The following is a 12,158-nucleotide window of genomic DNA, read 5'->3' as shown; positions in this document are numbered from 1 at the left end:
CTCTCCCCCCTTAAATCTCGCTCTTGTACACACATGCATTTTCCACACTGCATCTGCTGCCTCGCTTTCTCTCACAAACACACACACGCGTACATCTCTCTCAATTTTTATGTTCCAGCATTTTTCTTAACACACCACGTTCTCCTTGTAGTTACCCCAAATACTCTTTAATGGTTTTAATGTCTCTATATTTTCCAATTCATTCTAGTTACTTTTCCCTCTTTACAATCTCTCCTCCCAGTATTTTTTTCTGTTATCACATTTTCACTTTTAGCCCTAACCCTTGATGTACATTGGATTTTAGAGATTTAACATACTATACAGGAGAAAGACAGAGGCACTGAAGAGAGAAAGATGAAAACAGAAAGCTAACCGTGAGAATGCAAAGGCACAATGACACACGCGCACAAAATGAATATCTTAATGTGGGGAGTTCTCGGGAGTGGACTGGGGCACAGGTTTGACTTTGAAGTGCAACTGAAAGCAAAATGTCATGCTTAATGTTCGCTCCCTTAGCACAGTTTATTGCTACCAGCAAAGTCACACTAGTGTGGGTGCATTTGCTCCCCAAGTTGCTTGAATAGAATTTCACAAGGCTGGAGAAAAAGGGGTCCCAAAAGCTGCAACAACACAGAATTTGCAGACCACACTAATTATAAACTATTTACATTTTCATACACAAGATAAAAATTTGTCTCAGCTGGAGTTAAAACACATGAAAATTTCAGAAGATTGTGTGACGGGGGTGTAAAGTGGGAAACGATTAATTTCCAGTGCCCCTTATTCAGCATTCATGGGTCTGAGCGAATGCATCTCAGCAATAGCAACATCACCATGTTAACAAAATCTATCCACATACAGGCAGATATATACAGTGGGGCAAAAAAGTATTTAGTCAGCCACCGATTGTGCAAGTTCCCCCACCTAAAATGATGACAGAGGTCAGTAATTTGCACCAGAGGTACACTTCAACTGTGAGAGACAGAAAGTGAAAAAAAAATCCATGAATCCACATGGTAGGATTTGTAAAGAATTTATTCGTAAATCAGGGTGGAAAATAAGTATTTGGTCAATAACAAAAATACAACTCAATACTTTGTAACATAACCTTTGTTGGCAATAACAGAGGTCAAACGTTTACTATAGGTCTTTACCAGGTTTGCACACACAGTAGCTGGTATTTTGGCCCATTCCTCCATGCAGATCTTCTCGAGAGCAGTGATGTTTTGGGGCTGTCGCCGAGCAACACGGACTTTCAACTCCCGCCACAGATTTTCTATGGGGTTGAGGTCTGGAGACTGGCTAGGCCACTCCAGGACTTTCAAATGCTTCTTACGGAGCCACTCCTTTGTTGCCCGGGCGGTGTGTTTTGGATCATTGTCATGTTGGAAGACCCAGCCTCGTTTCATCTTCAAAGTTCTCACTGATGGAAGGAGGTTTTGGCTCAAAATCTCACGATACATGGCCCCATTCATTCTGTCCTTAACACGGATCAGTCGTCCTGTCCCCTTGGCAGAAAAACAGCCCCATAGCATGATGTTTCCACCCCCATGCTTCACAGTAGGTATGGTGTTCTTGGGATGCAACTCAGTATTCTTCTTCCTCCAAACACGACGAGTTGAGTTTATACCAAAAAGTTCTACTTTGGTTTCATCTGACCACATGACATTCTCCCAATCCTCTGCTGTATCATCCATGTGCTCTCTGGCAAACTTCAGACGGGCCTGGACATGCACTGGCTTCAGCAGCGGAACACGTCTGGCACTGCGGGATTTGATTCCCTGCCGTTGTAGTGTGTTACTGATGGTGACCTTTGTTACTTTGGTCCCAGCTCTCTGCAGGTCATTCACCAGGTCCCCCCGTGTGGTTCTGGGATCTTTGCTCACCGTTCTCATGATCATTTTGACCCCACGGGATGAGATCTTGCGTGGAGCCCCAGATCGAGGGAGATTATCAGTGGTCTTGTATGTCTTCCATTTTCTGATGATTGCTCCCACAGTTGATTTTTTCACACCAAGCTGCTTGCCTATTGTAGATTCACTCTTCCCAGTCTGGTGCAGGTCTACAATACTTTTCCTGGTGTCCTTCGAAAGCTCTTTGGTCTTGGCCATGGCGGAGTTTGGAGTGTTTGAGGCTGTGGACAGGTGTCTTTTATACAGATGATGAGTTCAAACAGGTGCCATTCATACAGGTAACGAGTGGGGGACAGAAAAGCTTCTTACAGAAGACGTTACAGGTCTGTGAGAGCCAGAGATTTTCCTTGTTTGAGGTGACCAAATACTTATTTTCCACCCTAATTTACAAATAAATTCTTTACAAATCCTACCATGTGGATTCATGGATTTTTTTTTCACATTCTGTCTCTCACAGTTGAAGTGTACCTCTGGTTCAAATTACTGACCTCTGTCATCATTTTAAGTGGGGGAACTTGCACAATCGGTGGCTGACTAAATACTTTTTTGCCCCACTGTATACATCTGCCAAACTACTCTCTGTGCTACTTTTAGCTACAGCAGGTGTCTTCAGATCCGCATTTTACCACTAGTACACAAACACAGAAAGACAGACTGAAAACAATGCCGGCCATGCTGTCGCAGCTGGTTGAGATGTCACATCTGTCTTCATGACTTGAATGTGTGACATGACATACTGATGGGCGATGGCATTACAGAATTTTTCCAGTCTTTTGCCCTTGACCCCACTTTTTTAATATGCATCGCTTGCAGTGTATTAAAAATGTAGCTATGGTTATGAAAAAGATAATATTTCTCAAATTAAAATTTCATATTTAGTCTTTTTCTTTCAGTTATTCGTCTTTATCATCTCCCTTCATCTTACCCTATTCCTAGCATCATCATGCTGTCACACCAACCCTGTGCAAAACACTTCTGAAGAAGAGTTTTGAATGTCCTTCAAGAAGTCCAGAGAACTATTCTTGAAGACTACGTATAAATATTACAAAAAAGCTTATCTAACAGAGTTCAGGCAGTGTTGAAGAATAAGGGTGACCAAACTAAATGCTGACATTGAAGTTATTTAAAATTGTAAAACCCTTGCTTTATTTCCATTTATGTCTGCACCTATTTCCCCTTTTCCTAGAAAAATAAAAATACATGAGGGAGGATTTTAGAGTTTTGCATACTATTTTGCAGAATTAGACAACTGTTGAAAGCAGAGTTCGTTCCATTGTAGACAGACATAGAGACAACACAGTGTTGGACAGGTGCATACTTGACATGTAAACTGTAACGACAGATGAGACAGGCTGTAGGTAACAAATGCTGAGTGCACACATGGTGATACCCCATAGCCCATCACTGATAGCCCATCTAACACAAGAATAAGGATGTGCAATTCTTCTCTAGTACACGGCAGAAGAGGGGCTAACAGTGGCTACCTGTCACCCACAGCAAAAACGATCTGCATTTGAATCTTCTGCAGATGGGCCCTTTGGTACGGAGTTTGCATGTTCTCTCTGTGCCATGGGTACTCTGGCTTCCTCCAGAATAAAGTGCTGTATGGGCAAATGTTTCTTGTAGTCTAAAGTCCTTTGAATGTAATGATTTATTTATGAATGAATTGTAAAAATTTGCATGCAGCGAAGGATTGCTGATCAATGAATTTTTTGTTTATTCTGGGGGAGCGAACGTCTTCTTCATCATTATCAGCACATTTTTTAATTTTAGTACAAATACTTAAAAGTGTAGTAAAAGTAATCAAAGTGATAAAGTACAGACTCTGAAATGTACTCACAGTAAAAAGTCTTTAGAGAACATTTCTACTAACTATTTTTGTGCAAAGAGAACAAACAAAAATAACTATTTTTGTTATATTAGTATTTGTCTCCACATCTAAACAGACTCCACACAGCCACTCTGCACCAGGGCAACACAATGTTTGGCTCTAAATTCAAGACAAGCTAATCTGTTTGTCCTAATGTTACACGTGAGCTCTAAATTTCCAATTTAACAGATATTGCAGAGAAGTCCTCAACTTTAAATGTAACCTCTCTTCTTCCTCTCCTGTCCTGCCTTTCTTACATCTTTCACCTTCTGTGAGTGAAGCCATCTCACACTCTGTTCTCTTCCTGGGAAAAACAGCACCTGTAACTTTAGTTGGCAGACAAACTGTGTGAGAAATTGCACAATTCTTTGCTTTGTTTCTGAAATTTGTTGAATTGTTTGAACAATTGCATTTTAAATTACCTGCCACTTAAAAAAAACATTGCTCTCTTTGTGCTCGCTCCTCTTCTGTAGCGCTAGCTTGTTTTCCTCAGTATTCACTATTTTCCACATTAGTACCTCCTGTTGCTAGCCTGTCACACAAACTATATCTGCTGTTGATACAAGATAATTACTTGGATACAAAAGTGGTAATTAATTGGTAAAAACTTACACATTACTGCTCTCCTTGTTTCCACTTTATTACACCACTATTACCACATTATCACCGAGTTGTGTTGCCAGGTCCTTACACGAATTAGAAAGTAATGTCACCACAAAGTCATGAACCCACAGTCAAAATATTTCCTTTCCACCTTCATTCCTGTCATTAGCTCAAGTGTTTGCATATAAAGAAAAATCACAGCCACCATACCCTGTTTATCCTCAGAATCTAGCAAACTAAGGATTTTATTGCTTTCCTGAGGAAGCAGGTTATTACAAATATACCATTTCATATAGAACATATAGAGTGAAGTATGTGATCTATGTTCCTTCACATGTTCTCATGCCAGGCAAAAAAGAAAATCTAAGGACAAATAAGCAAAAAAACAACACAAGTCTGCCAGACAGCCGAAAGGCTGGATCAAAAAAGGCGGACCCAAAAGCAGACTCAACAGAAGGGAAGTTTCACAGGAATGGAAGGTTTATTACATCTTTTTCTCAAGAGACTGAATCACAGGGGAAGGAAAGAGACAAGAGTCTCCTTACTTTGTTTGGCAGAGCTGTGGAGCTTTGAGGGGGAAGGGGAGTGTCCAGGTAAGTGTTGAGGTGTCCAAACAGAGAAGGATACAGGAGGGGAATTCCTTCGACAGGTGTTTGCTGGAGCAGAGAGCCGGGCAGGTGAGTGATCTGGGGAATCCTGAGAGCAGGTGAGTGGTACAGGAGCCGTGGATGTTGCAAGAATGGCCAAAGGGACAGTGATCCAAGGAGTTATTGAAATGTAGGAAAATATGTCCTTAGGCGTGGAGACTGTAGCACAGGGAGACGGAATATTAACATTTGGAAAACAAACTTGAACTCATACATGGAGGCTGATTTACCACTGGGAGTAGCAGACGATCTGGCAAAGAGTGGAAATCAGCGCTGGCCTTAAATGCAGGACTGCTAATTGCTGCCAATGGCTTGCAGGTGAGACTGGGCTGGCCCTGGTGCCAGACTCCGCCCAAGACCAGCGAAGCCAAGGTGGAGGAGCCGAGTGGAAAAATAACAGAAACACAACACTTCCCCAGATAATGGCGAAGTAAGCTTGTTTTTTCTGTACAGAGTATTTAGTGACTTTTTCCACATTTCAGATCCAAACTTGATCCATGAATATCTGAGAACACTGATTGGTTTACCTGCTTGAGTTATCGGAGTCAGCCTCACTGGTTTGACAACAGGAGCTGAAGCAATGTTTGTAACTTCCAGCTGTTTCAGTTAATGAAATATGGCGTGACACAGCATGCGAAAGCATTATCCATAACTATTCATTATTTCAAGTCAGAACTATCAATTACTCCCGAGATAGATTCTATCAGGACCTAACAGCAAATAAAAATCTACTCTGTGCAACTGAGACAGTTGAACTGTCACACAAAGACGTTTTATACACAGCAGTTGCCCTCAGGTTGAATCCTGAGCTCCATCATTGCTGTTGGGAATGTTTTACAGTCATGGGCCACTTTCTTAGAACGCTTTTGCTTTCAGAACTGCCTTAATTCTTCTTGGCATAGATTCAACAAGGGGCTGGAAACAGTCATCACAGATTTTGGTCCATATTTTGACACAATATCATCACACAGTTCCTGTAGGTTTGTCAGCTGCACGTCTATGATGTGAATCTCCCATTGCACTATATCCCAAATGTGCTCTATTGGAATGGGATCTGGTGACTGTAGAGACTATTTGAGGACAGTGAAGTTATTGTGATGTTCAATAAATCAATTTGAGTTTTGCACATTATCCTGCAGGAAGCAGCGATCAAAAGATTAATATACTGTGTTCATAAAGGAGGGACATGGTCAGAAACAATATTCTGGGAGGCTGTGACATTTAAACAATGCTCAGTTGGTACTAAGGATACTACATTGATCTCTGGCATCAGCAAGACTCAATCAACTCTTCAGCAAACTGTGTCTTATTTAATATTTTTCTTTTTTTCTCTGGATCATTCTCTGTAAACCACTGTCATGGTCCTGGGCCATGTTGGCCCAGTATTCTTAGTTTTTGTGTGTTTTTGTATTTTGTTCCCTATTTATGCCTTGGTTCCTAGGTTATTTAGTTAAGATGTTCCTTATTTGGTTACCTCCCTGTGTGCCCCTGTGTATCTGTGAGCCCTCGTCTCTCCTTGTGTTTTATTCCATGTTTTCCCCAGCCTGTTATGTCTGTGTTCCCCCCGTGCTCTCTCTCCTCCTGTCTGAACCTCTGTGTACTTCCTGTTTTACTTTGACAGTCTCTCATCAGTATGCGTCATGTTGTGTTCACTCCTGCCCTGTCTCGTTATGATTATCTGTGTCAGCTGTGTTCCCCGTGTGCTCCCACTTCCCTTGTTAACCCTCTGTGTATTTATGTGCGTGTCTCCATCAGGTCAGTGTCGCGTCGTCAATGTCTTCTCCCCGAACCTGTGTGTCTTTCTGTGTTCCCATGGTCTTCTGTTAGTATTCCCAGTTTAGTTCTGTTCCTTTGTGAAACCTGCAATAAAGCAGTGATTTTGAGTTCAGTTCCTGCCTCCGTGAGTTTTGCGTTTGGGTCCTCATCTGCCTCCACACAGCCAGTTCATGACAACCACAGAATGTAAAATACTCAAACCAACTCGCCTGGCATAAACAAAGTCAAGGTCAGCTAAATAACCTCTCGTCCCCATTCTGATGTTCAGTTTGAGTTTCAGCAGGTCAAATTACCGTGTCTACATGACTAAATGCGTGGAATCTTTTAAAACCGAGATACAACCAGTCTTTTGAGGTAGCAGCACCAATGTTTCCTTTATATTTCCCTCAAATGTTATTTAAATGTCTGCTAAAAACACATTTCTGTAAGTACATTTGTTCATGATCTATATTTTGGTTAGTATAAATTTGACTTTTCATGAACATTTACAGTGTTTATTGCGTCTGTATTTATGTCTGTACAGTGGTGTGAAAAAAGTGATCCCGTTTTTTTTGTATGTTTGTCACAATTAAATGTTTCAGATCATCTAACAAATGTAAATATTGAACAAAGATAACACTTGTAAACGCAAAATGCAGCTTTTAAGTGAAGGTGTTTATTATTAAAAGGATAAAAAGTGATTGCCCATTAATCCTAATAAATGGTTGGGCCACCCAAAGCAGCAACAAATGCAGTTAACCATTTGCAATAACTGGCAATAAGTCTTTTACTGCACTGTGAAGGAATTTTGGTCCAGTCATCTTTGCAGAATTGTTGTAATTCAGCCTCACTGGAGGGTTTTTCAAAGATGAACCACCTTTTTAAGGTCATCTGAATTAGATTCAGGTCAGGACTTTGACTAGGCTACTTCAAAGTCTTCATTGTGTTTTTTTTAAGCCATTCAGAGATGGACTTGTGTTTTGGATTATTGTCCTGCTGCAGAACTCAAGTGTGCTTCAGCTTGAGGTCACAAACAGATGGCCAGACATTCTCCTTTAGGACGTTTTGATAGACAGCAGAATTCATTGTTACATTTACTGTCCTGAAGCAGTAAAACAGACCCAGACGATCACACTACCACCACCACATTTTACTGTTGATATGATGTTGTTTTTTCTGAAAAGCTTTTACTTTTATGCCAGATGTAATGGGACACACACCTTCCAAAAAGTTCAACTTTTGTCTTGTCAGTCCACAGAGTATTTCCCCAAAAGTCTTGGGGTTTACCAAGATGTTTCTGGCAAACCTGAGCTGAGCCTTTTGTCACGGGCTGCGACGGCAGACCGTGGAGTTGTAGAGAAAGTAGGGCCCAAACGCGAGACTCAAGTGAAGGACAGTGGATTTATTTATGGCGAGTGGACAGAAACGACAACTATATACAATTCAAGCACTGTGACTCCTGTGGCGATTCCTCCAAGAATCCCACACAGTGCACGTGTCCATAGCAGTGAAAAGGTGACAACTCCAAAAACCCGATTCCACTCTGTGATTTCCCCTCGTGACGACGTTCCTGACTCCCGACTCCTGGTGACACAAAAACACACACAGCTCAGCAGGCAGCCTTTAGTAGCGAAGCCGATCACAACACACTAATCTACGGAGGTACTTAACAGGTTCGACTTAGTATAATCCCGCGCCGACTGGGGCTCCGCCACCTTTTTAAATAAGGCGCCCCTCATGAAGCCATCAGCTGCAGCTGGTGAGGGCTAATGGGCGGCAGGTGCGGCAGTCCCCAGTGCGGGAACACTTCCGGGTCGCAGTCCCCTCAGCGACCCCAAAACATCCGGGAGCACCCAGGGAGAAAGGACAAAAAGGGAGAGAAAACCACCATAACATATGGAAAAACATATACAAGAAATACATGAGCTCTGGGTCATCAGACCCAGACCATAACAGTACCCCCCCTCTAAGGGTCGGCACCCGACGACCCAAAAAAACCCAAAAAAAACCCCAAAAACAAAAGCCACAGCACAACCAACCCAGGGCGGGCGGCGGGGGTCCAGGACGGAGGGCCCCAAAACCTCTCCGTCAAAACCAGCCAACAAAAAAGAAAAAACCAAGTTCAATAGTCCAACCACTTCCCTAGTGGCAGCAACAGTTCTGGCGGCCGACCCAGTGGACAGCAAAACAGGCGAAGCCCGCTGTGGGTCAGGCAGTGGTGGAAAAATAGTTCAGGCGGCCTACCTCGGGTCCAGTGGCAGCAACAGAGCACGTCAGGTGGCCTGCCACAGATCCGGTGGTGCTGCATCTCCAGCGGGCGACCATGGGTCCGGTGGCGGCGGCGTTGCAGCTCCGGCGGGCGGCCACGGGTCCGGTGGCGACGGCGTTGCAGCTCCGGCGGGCGGCCACGGGTCCGGTGGCGACGGTGTTGCTGCTCCCGCCTCAGCACAACCCACGATTCCCGATGTACCGGCCGGGCTGCTGGACGTGGCGGCCGGGCTGCTGGACGTGGCGGCCGGGCTGCAGGACGTGGCGGCCCCTCCGGCACGCCGACCTCCAGCTCTGGCTCAGCGGATCCCTCCGGACCTCCGAGCTCCTCCGGTGGCAGCGCGGGCTCACCAGGCTCGCTGAGCTCCTCTGCTGGCAACGCCGGTCCCTCCGGCTCGTTGAGGTCCGCCAGCAGCGGTGCGGGCTTCTCAGTGGGTGGCTCGCTGAGCTGCTCCGGCTCACAGTGCTCCTCCGGCATTAGCTCGCTGGGCTCCCCCGGCTCACTGTGCTCCTTCGGCATGCCGAGCTCCTCCAGCATTAGCTCGCTGAGCTCCACAGCTGGCGGCGCAGGTCCCTCCTTCAGCGGCGGTGCAGGCTCGCCGAGCTCCGGCAGCGCGAGCTCCTCCCGCTCGCTGAGCTCCGGCTCGGGCAGCGCGAGCTCCTCCCGCTCGCCGAGCTCCTCTGCAGGCTCCTCTGCAGGCGGCGAGGGCTCCTCTCGCTCGCCGAGCCCCTCCGGCTGCATTGCAGCTATGGATGGTCGAGCCGGTGGCGTAGATGGTAATACGGCATCCGCAGGCGGTGGAGATGATGGTAAAGTAGGTGATGTGGACAGTGAAGCCGAGAGAGCTGCGCTCATAGCAGACTGATGGGGCGCTGGTGGAGTGGGTCCAGCCGGTGTATCGACCTCCGACCCAATCGGCTGAGGAGAAGTCAGGGAACCTGGCGGTGGTGAGGCGCGCCGACGGTGTGAACGTCGCTTTCCAAACGATGCCGGGGCCGGCATGTCCGACTGAGGTTCCACCAGCCGACCGGGCAGGACAGCAGCTGCGTGGTTTCGAGCTGTCGGTCCTTCGTCTGCTGACTCAACAGATGCCGCGGGGGTAAGTGGAGATGTGGTGAGGTTCAGAGAGCGTGGGAACCGTTTCCCCCGCAATGGAGGGTCCAACAAGTGAGCTGCAAGCGACGGTGGGGAAGCTACTTGCCTATGAAAAAAGAAACAGGCAGCAAGGGCTCCCAGGGAGGTCGCCACATCCGCCTCACCCGGACAGCCCAAACCAAAAAGCTCAAAGCTGGAACTTGCCCTCAGTACGGTTATAATCGAAATTAATCTCTTAATGTCCAAAAAGCTCACAGAAAAGGTGGTTGAAGACAGGAAAGTATCAAAAAATACGACCTGTATGTGTCTCTTATGTGGATCTGCCGCCTGGATAATGCTCCGACAGTAATTCCAGAGCTGGGCGAGCGATCCCTCCTGTGAGACGGTCCTTGAGTCCGCTGGGCCCATAATGGCGGGATTATTCTGTCACGGGCTGCGACGGCAGACCGTGGAGTTGTAGAGAAAGTAGGGCCCAAACGCGAGACTCAAGTGAAGGACAGTGGATTTATTTATGGCGAGTGGACAGAAACGACAACTATATACAATTCAAGCACTGTGACTCCTGTGGCGATTCCTCCAAGAATCCCACACAGTGCACGTGTCCATAGCAGTGAAAAGGTGACAACTCCAAAAACCCGATTCCACTCTGTGATTTCCCCTCGTGACGACGTTCCTGACTCCCGACTCCTGGTGACACAAAAACACACACAGCTCAGCAGGCAGCCTTTAGTAGCGAAGCCGATCACAACACACTAATCTACGGAGGTACTTAACAGGTTCGACTTAGTATAATCCCGCGCCGACTGGGGCTCCGCCACCTTCTTAAATAAGGCGCCCCTCATGAAGCCATCAGCTGCAGCTGGTGAGGGCTAATGGGCGGCAGGTGCGGCAGTCCCCAGTGCGGGAACACTTCCGGGTCGCAGTCCCCTCAGCGACCCCAAAACATCCGGGAGCACCCAGGGAGAAAGGACAAAAAGGGAGAGAAAACCACCATAACATATGGAAAAACATATACAAGAAATACATGAGCTCTGGGTCATCAGACCCAGACCATGACACCTTTATGTTCCTGTTGCTCAGGAGTGGTTTTTGGCTTGGAACTCTGCCATGCAGGCCATCTTCGCCCAGTCTCTTTCTTATGATGGAGCCATGAACACAGACCTTAACTGAGGCAAGTGAGGGCTGCAGTTTTTTGGATTTTGTTCTTGGGTCTTTTGTGATGTCTTGGACAGGTTGTCGGGGTAATTTTGGTCGGCCAGCCACTGCTGGGAATGTTCACCTCTGTTCCATGTTTTCGCCATTTGTGGATAATGATTCTCACTGTGGGGGAGAGATCTCATTTACTTTGTTTCTCATTTGTCCCTGAATTTCCTTGGATCATGACATGATGTCTGGCTTTTGAGAATGTTTTGTTATACTCCACTTTGTCAGGCAGGTCCTATTTAAGTGAATTCTTGATTGGTGACTGACAGGTGTGGCATTAATCGGGCCTGGGTGTGGCTAGAGAAATTGAACTCAGCTTTCCAAAGTTGTGATACATGTTGTACATGATGTTATAGCAGATGTGCTGGTGGAGTGGGGGGCACAATCACTTATTCACACAGCGCCACCTGTGGGCCACCTTCATTTAGAAACTGCATGTTGTGTTTACTTTTATCTTTATCTTAATTTTAAATCTTTTGATGATATGAAACATTTAAGTGTGATGAACATACAAAAAATAGGGAATCAGAAAGGGGGGAAACACTTTTTCACACCGCTGTATGTACTGAACAGACACCTTAAAATTATTTTTGTTTGTTTTTTTTTACCTACCCTAATATCTCGATCATGGGTGCCTCTCTTGGCTTATTGTCTCTCTTTGTCTTTGTTTTTTTTTTCCTTTCTGTTTTAATGATATGAGTGCTGGGACAATCTGTGGTTTTTGACAAAAACCAGAAGAAAACAGAAATGGCTCCTAGGAATACATGGAGTGTTTTGTTGAGGAAAAAAAAGAGAAGATTGTG

General features: G+C 45.5%; 2 long non-coding RNA genes across 2 annotated transcripts; both read right to left on the bottom strand.

Annotated features, from left to right (window-relative positions):
- Positions 1-8,170: 8,170 nt before the first annotated feature.
- On the bottom strand, positions 8,171-8,724 carry LOC309697763. Its single transcript, XR_014273907.1, has 2 exons — positions 8,460-8,724; positions 8,171-8,372 (listed from the first exon to the last, which is right to left on the bottom strand). It is a non-coding gene; the product is annotated as an uncharacterized lncRNA (long non-coding RNA).
- A 1,913-nt stretch (positions 8,725-10,637) lies between these two features.
- On the bottom strand, positions 10,638-11,479 carry LOC309696357. The gene is made up of 2 exons (XR_014273440.1): positions 10,927-11,479; positions 10,638-10,839 (listed from the first exon to the last, which is right to left on the bottom strand). It is a non-coding gene; the product is annotated as an uncharacterized lncRNA (long non-coding RNA).
- Between the last annotated feature and the right edge of the window lie 679 nt (positions 11,480-12,158).

This window comes from Aulonocara stuartgranti (assembly GCF_965226115.1).
Source record: "Aulonocara stuartgranti genome assembly, chromosome: 20".
NCBI lineage: Eukaryota > Metazoa > Chordata > Actinopteri > Cichliformes > Cichlidae > Aulonocara > Aulonocara stuartgranti.
Note: the sequence above shows the minus strand (reverse complement) of the source record. Positions and strands in the feature narration are given on the sequence as shown.